Source organism: Bombyx mori, chromosome 22, assembly GCF_030269925.1.
Source record: "Bombyx mori chromosome 22, ASM3026992v2".
In the NCBI taxonomy this organism is placed as follows: Eukaryota; Metazoa; Arthropoda; class Insecta; order Lepidoptera; family Bombycidae; genus Bombyx; species Bombyx mori.
This window is the reverse complement of record NC_085128.1, coordinates 4,728,104-4,733,992: the sequence shown is the minus strand read 5'-3', so window position 1 is coordinate 4,733,992 and position 5,889 is coordinate 4,728,104. Positions and strand designations below refer to the sequence as shown.

Below are 5,889 nucleotides of genomic sequence, written 5' to 3'. Positions count from 1 at the left end.
CTTCTTTCCAGTTATGTTTTTACATTTGACTAAGTGTTGATCCTTACATTGTTAATTAATTTATATAAGTAGTAATTGTTGCCTGATTAATATGTCCATTAATGTCTTGTCTAATATTTGACTTTACATTTTCTTGTGACCATGACAGGTGATAAATTGAAAAACAAAGTAAAAGTTTGTAGACTACAGTTTTATGTGTAATAAACCTTTTGAAACAATTTTTAATTACGATTTTTAATCACAGACCCGGTATAATCATGTTCGAACCTCTCAGGCAGGTAACGATTTTTCTAATGAAATACGTACTTATGTGTCACGAATGTTGTATACGCTGAAGGAATATCATCGTTTAATAAAAATCAAACCCATAAAAATTATCATTTGCGTAAACACCAGTAACAAGACGTCTTGTGAGCCCGCACGACTAGTCACCACAACCCTGCATAATAGCAATATTGGGCTTCGGTTTGAAGGGTGAGGGAGCCTTTGTACTGTAGACCTCATATCTCAAGTTAGATGGCGGCATTTAATTGTTTGTTATCCATAGATAACTTACTATGCGCTCCGCTTCACACCAGGTAAGCCATAGTCGCTTATAGAATTTAGCGAAAACAGCCTGTGCCTATCGCAAACTACCCTATAAAACTACCTCTCAAGAAACGGTAGTCTTTTGTTCACTTTGCGTTTTGTACCTACTCTTTGTTCCTTGAAAACGATTCTAAGGGCTGGATTGTTCAAATAATGTTTTTAAAACGCCTTTATACGGTACTATATGCTTCTTATAGGGTGGAATTCTTCGGACATATTGCTCGTAAAGAAGGCTACAATCTTGAACAGCTGACGGTGACAGGCAAGGTAGATGGCAAACGTCCCAGAGGACGCAGTCCCACGAGATAGTCGGACCAAATACGATCTTATCTAAACATCAACTTCCACAATGCTATTCATGTAGCTAGGGATTGCAGCAGATGAAGGGAAATCGTACGGGGGAAACTGATTCAGCGGGAGAGTCACGACCCTCAGTAATGAGGAAAACGACGCGAGGAGGAGGATACGGTTTGCAGGCCAAGAGCTAAGCTGAGTTAGTTTAGCTTAGCTCGCATAGCTGACGCTGTTATCCGCAGTTCAGCCACGGCTTAGCTGGACCGGTACTAGTGTTCATGAGCTACGGCGACCACCCACCATCAAGTCGTATACCCGTTCGTCTTCGAAGGAATAAAACAAGATGCCCGTGTCGTTGCAAACTTAAATTGAGCTTTTCAACTTAAACGCTCACAACGGAGCCAACTATTAATATTTGTAGAAGCCATCAATATCAAATCATTAAAAGATAACCATTTCTACTTAAATATCTTGCATTTCGGGCAATAAAAAAATTCCTCATAGCCTTGGAAAGTAAATCGTCGAGATATTTGCGTTTATTAAAGAGAAATGTCACCTTCTTCAAACAAGTCTTCGTTTTATGCCGCAGTCTTCTTACAATTCGTATTTTTTTTTTTTTTTATGATTGAAAGTTTACTGGTGGCCCGAAGGCCTTTCCAGTTTCACCAGGACAGGTGGGCGAGCAAAGGCTCAGCCAAGAGGGGCGGGATTTGCTAACAACTACCCGAGCGCCTCCGAAGGAGACCTAACAACTCAAGAGCAATTGCTTCGCGAATGAATCTACTACCGGATCGGAATCGCGACCCGCTGAGAAGATCCGGCGAGAAACTCAGCGGGCTGATGCATGGGTTAGGTTGCACGTCGACCTCTTTGTCGAGTTCGACGAGTACGGTTACCGGGGTCCCTAAGCCTGCTCCTAGTATTAGAGCTGAAGGCATCTAATGCAAAGGTTATTGGATCTGATGGATCCGTAAGGACGTGTCTAGGGCGTCGACGGTGACTGGCTCCTGCATGATCAGGATTCGGGGAGTAGTCAGCGGCGGCAACGATAAGGCGATTATCATGACTCATAGCTTTATCGAAGTATCGTTCCGACGCTGACTTCATGTGTTTCCGAATTGATTCGAGGCCCAGGTCGTCGTGTAGGTCAACGTTCCTCACGAACCACGGAGCCCCGACAGCTAACCTGCAAAAGCGGGATTGTAGGGATTGGAGGGTGTCTATGTGTGTGCGGGCCGCGTGAGCGAACACCACACTCGCGTAAGTCATGACGGGCCTTATGCAAGTTTTGTAAAGTGTCACCTTGTTCCGAAGGGACATTTTACTCCGCTTACAGATCATAGGGTAGAGTCTACCGAGAATAAACGCGGCACGGTCACGGACTGATTTTATATGCGGGCGGAATGTCATCGATGCATCCAGGGTAACACCCAGGTACTTGACCTTCCTGGCCCAGGGTATGGGTTGTCTAAAGAGAGTAATCGGTGGTGTGAGATTCCTCCTCCTAATCCGGGAGGAAATCCGTGTGGAGCTTCCCCTCTGAAATAGCACCGCAGTACTTTTCGCTGGGTTGATGTCTATGCGCCATTTTCGGAACCACTGTCCTAGGGCTAGGGCTGCGCTCTGAAGCTTCTTCGCGATTAGGGACTTATTTCTACTAGAATAGTAAACAGTCGTGTCGTCGGCGAATAAAGCTAAATGGGTCGGCGGCGACCGGGGAATATCGTTGATGAATAATTTAAGCAGCAATATTAATCCAAATTTCAATTTTAGTCAAACAATAATTGTCACTAACAAATCGTATAGGAAAATTCTGTATTTCAATAACCTAACGATGTTCGTTTACAAAATATATATTTTTGTTTTTTTTTTTTTTTTTTCGAACAAAACAAATGCAAACAAATTCTATCACGCGAAGTAGTGCTCTATTATCGTATCAAAATTATCGCTGGACAGAGTGGTTAATTTAAAAAACAGACCCTCCCTCAACAATTTCTTCGATGTAGTCGATTTGAAAATCTCCGTGGCTGTCGTATGCATGCTGTTTGTCCCATGCGTCATTTCACTAGTGGACATAATACCATGAATAGTCTCGGTTTCCTCTGTTTGGTTTCTAGAACATTCCGTGATATCACCTGGCGTAGGCACGAACCGCGTGTGAGCTAAGGCCCGAGCTTTAACGTAGCCGATACTGTATAACATCTTGTCCAGCACGCCAGTCGCTCTGAAGATGATGAAGAGAATAACAATGGCCACTGCGGACATAAGGCAGTCGCAGGCGCCTCCTTTATTCACGGGACAGGGCCCGCCCCCTCCACACATGAAACATTTTAGTCTCGCAGTGAGGAGAAAAACAACGCATATAGGTATTAGTGATATCATTTGGAGCATGAACGAAATGAAATTATACGATGTTTGCAACACCATCCGAATCACGTTCTCTAGCATAAGTATGACCGTCATAAAGACGCGGACGAGCATTTGAACCCCACATATTGCTGTTTGGAGGATAGCATGCGCTGTTCGACACATTTTTCACTGAAAAAAGAAAGCATGTTTGAATTTTACACATTTTCCTTTAGACTTTTTACTGGTGGTAGGACCTCTTGTGAGTCCGCACAGGTAGGTACCACCGCCCTACCTATTTCTGCCGTGAAGCAGTAATGCGTTTCGGTTTGAAGGGTGGGGCCGTTGTAACTATACTGAAACCTTAGAACTCATATCTCAAAGTGGGTGGCGCATTTACGTTGTTGATGTCTATGGGCTCCAGTAACCACTTAACACCAGGTGGGCTGTGAGCTCGTCCACCCATCTAAGCAATAAAAAAAAAACGAGTTACACAAGACACAGGTCTGGCTCAATACCAGTAATCTTGATGTCCATAGGCAGTAAAAAAAATACTGCACTACTAGTAATACTAATCTGTAGACCTTTCTTCGGTCCCTATTAGCAATAAATAAAAAAGAAATCGGTTTGAATAAATTTCACCGGAGCCCTCCAGCAGAATACGATCGATCTATCTCGAAATATTGCGAATTATTACAACAATTTATTTTTTCAAATGCGTTCAATCGTCCATTACAGTTCAAATTTTACCTTATTAATTTCCTATAAATGGAAATGATGTAATCTTCCTTAGCTTTTTCATTTCATTTACTTAATTTCTGTCCAATTGTGTCCTGCTAAAAGATACTGCCGCGTGACAGAAGTAAAATACAAAAAACCTATAAAATCTCTTCTGACATAAATAACGTTCGAGGAAATTAGGTGCTTAAATGAATAAAAAGTTTGGTATGTGCTAACTCTTGTCTTTGCTTATGTGAAGTTAAACTAGGAAGGATCGCATCGGACTAACTTTAATCAGGAATCCCTATTTTATTTGATTCGTTGATTTAATAACGATACAATGCGAAGATTAGAACGCAACTAAATAAATTATAGCATTGTATAGAGCAATTACCAGCACATAATAGGAATAAAGGACGAAATCTTGTAACATGATATTTGGATTTTGAATGTTTTTTTTTATGATTGAAGCTTTACTGGTGGCCCTCCCCTTTCCAGTTTCACCAGGACAAAGGCTCAGTCAGGAGGGGTGGCCCTAACAGCTGCCCGAGCGCCGAAGGAGGCCTAACAACTCGAGAGCAGCTGCTTCGCGCGTGAATCTACTACCGCTGAGAAGATTCGGCGAGAAACTCAGCGGGCTGATTCATGGGTTAGGTTGCACGCCGAACTCTTTCTCAAATTCGACGAGTACGCTTACCGAGGTCCCTAAGCCGGTTCCTAGTGTTAGAGATGAAGGCGTCTAATGTAAGGGTTATTGGATCTGATGGATCCGTAAGGATGTGTCTAGGGCGGCGATAATGAGTGACTCCTGCGCGATCAGGATTCGGGGAGTAGCCAGCGACGGCAACGATAAGGCGATTATCATAACGCTGATTTCATGTGTTTTCGGATCGATTCGATGTCCAGGTCGTCTAAGTCGACATTCCTCACGAACAACGGAGCTCTGACGACTAACCTGTAAAAACGAGATTGTAGAGATTGGGGTGTGTCTGTGTGTGCGGGCCGCGTGAGCGAACACCACACTCGCGTAAGTCATGACGGGCCTTATGCAAGTTTTGTATAGTGTCACCTTGTTTCGAAGGGACATTTTATTCCGCTTACAGATCACAGGGTAGGGTCTACCGAGGGTAAACGCGCCACGGTCGCGGACAGATTTGATATGCGGGCGGAATGTCATGGATTTGATTTAGCGGTAGGCAGCGGCTTGGCTCTGCCCCTGGCATTGCTGAAGTCCATGGGCGACGGTAACCACTCACCATCAGGTGGGCCGTGTGCTCGTCTATCTACAAGGGCAATAAAAAAAAGATAAAAAAAGATTCATCCAGGGTGACTCCCAGGTCTGTAGGTGGCTGCTTCCCCCCGGTGAAGGTCAAGGGGCGACCTGAGGGGGTAGAGGCCGCGCAGCGCGCTACCAGCATTCTAGCGCGCTGCCAAGGAGATTCTAAAGAGCAACCGCTTGGCGGTGTATCGCGTCCCGACCCGGCAGGCTGGAGCAACGCCGTGTCCTTGTCTCGCAAATAGGACCGGACTTATCGCTGCCGACCGTCGTGGCCACGATGCTCGGCAGCGATGAGTCCTGGAAGGCGATGCTCGACTTCTGCGAGTACACCATCTCGCAGAAGGAGGCGGCGGAACGAGAGAGGGAGAGCTCATCCCTCTCCGCACCTATCCGTCGCCGCCGAGCCGGGGGCCGGAGAAGGGCCTTTGCCCGACTCCGGCCCCTGTAGATGGCGGCTTCCCCCCGGTGAAGGTCAAGGGGCGATCTGAGGGGGAGAGGCCGCGCGGCGCGCTACCAGCACTCTAGCGCGCTGCCAAGGAGTTACGAAAGAGCGACCGGTTGGCGGTGTATCGCGTCCCGACCCGGCAGGCTGGTTCTGGTCCAGCGGGGTATTCCGGGACACCAGCGGCACTGTCTGGGCAGCCTGACGGGCTGCCGTACCG

At 45.9% G+C, this 5,889-nt stretch overlaps 1 long non-coding RNA gene across 1 annotated transcript; it reads right to left on the bottom strand.

The window, feature by feature from the left end:
* Positions 1 to 2,680: 2,680 nt before the first annotated feature.
* Positions 2,681 to 4,156, bottom strand: LOC101746160 (uncharacterized). The gene is made up of 2 exons (XR_009976078.1): positions 3,979 to 4,156; positions 2,681 to 3,420 (listed from the first exon to the last, which is right to left on the bottom strand). It is a non-coding gene; the product is annotated as an uncharacterized LOC101746160 (long non-coding RNA).
* Between the last annotated feature and the right edge of the window lie 1,733 nt (positions 4,157 to 5,889).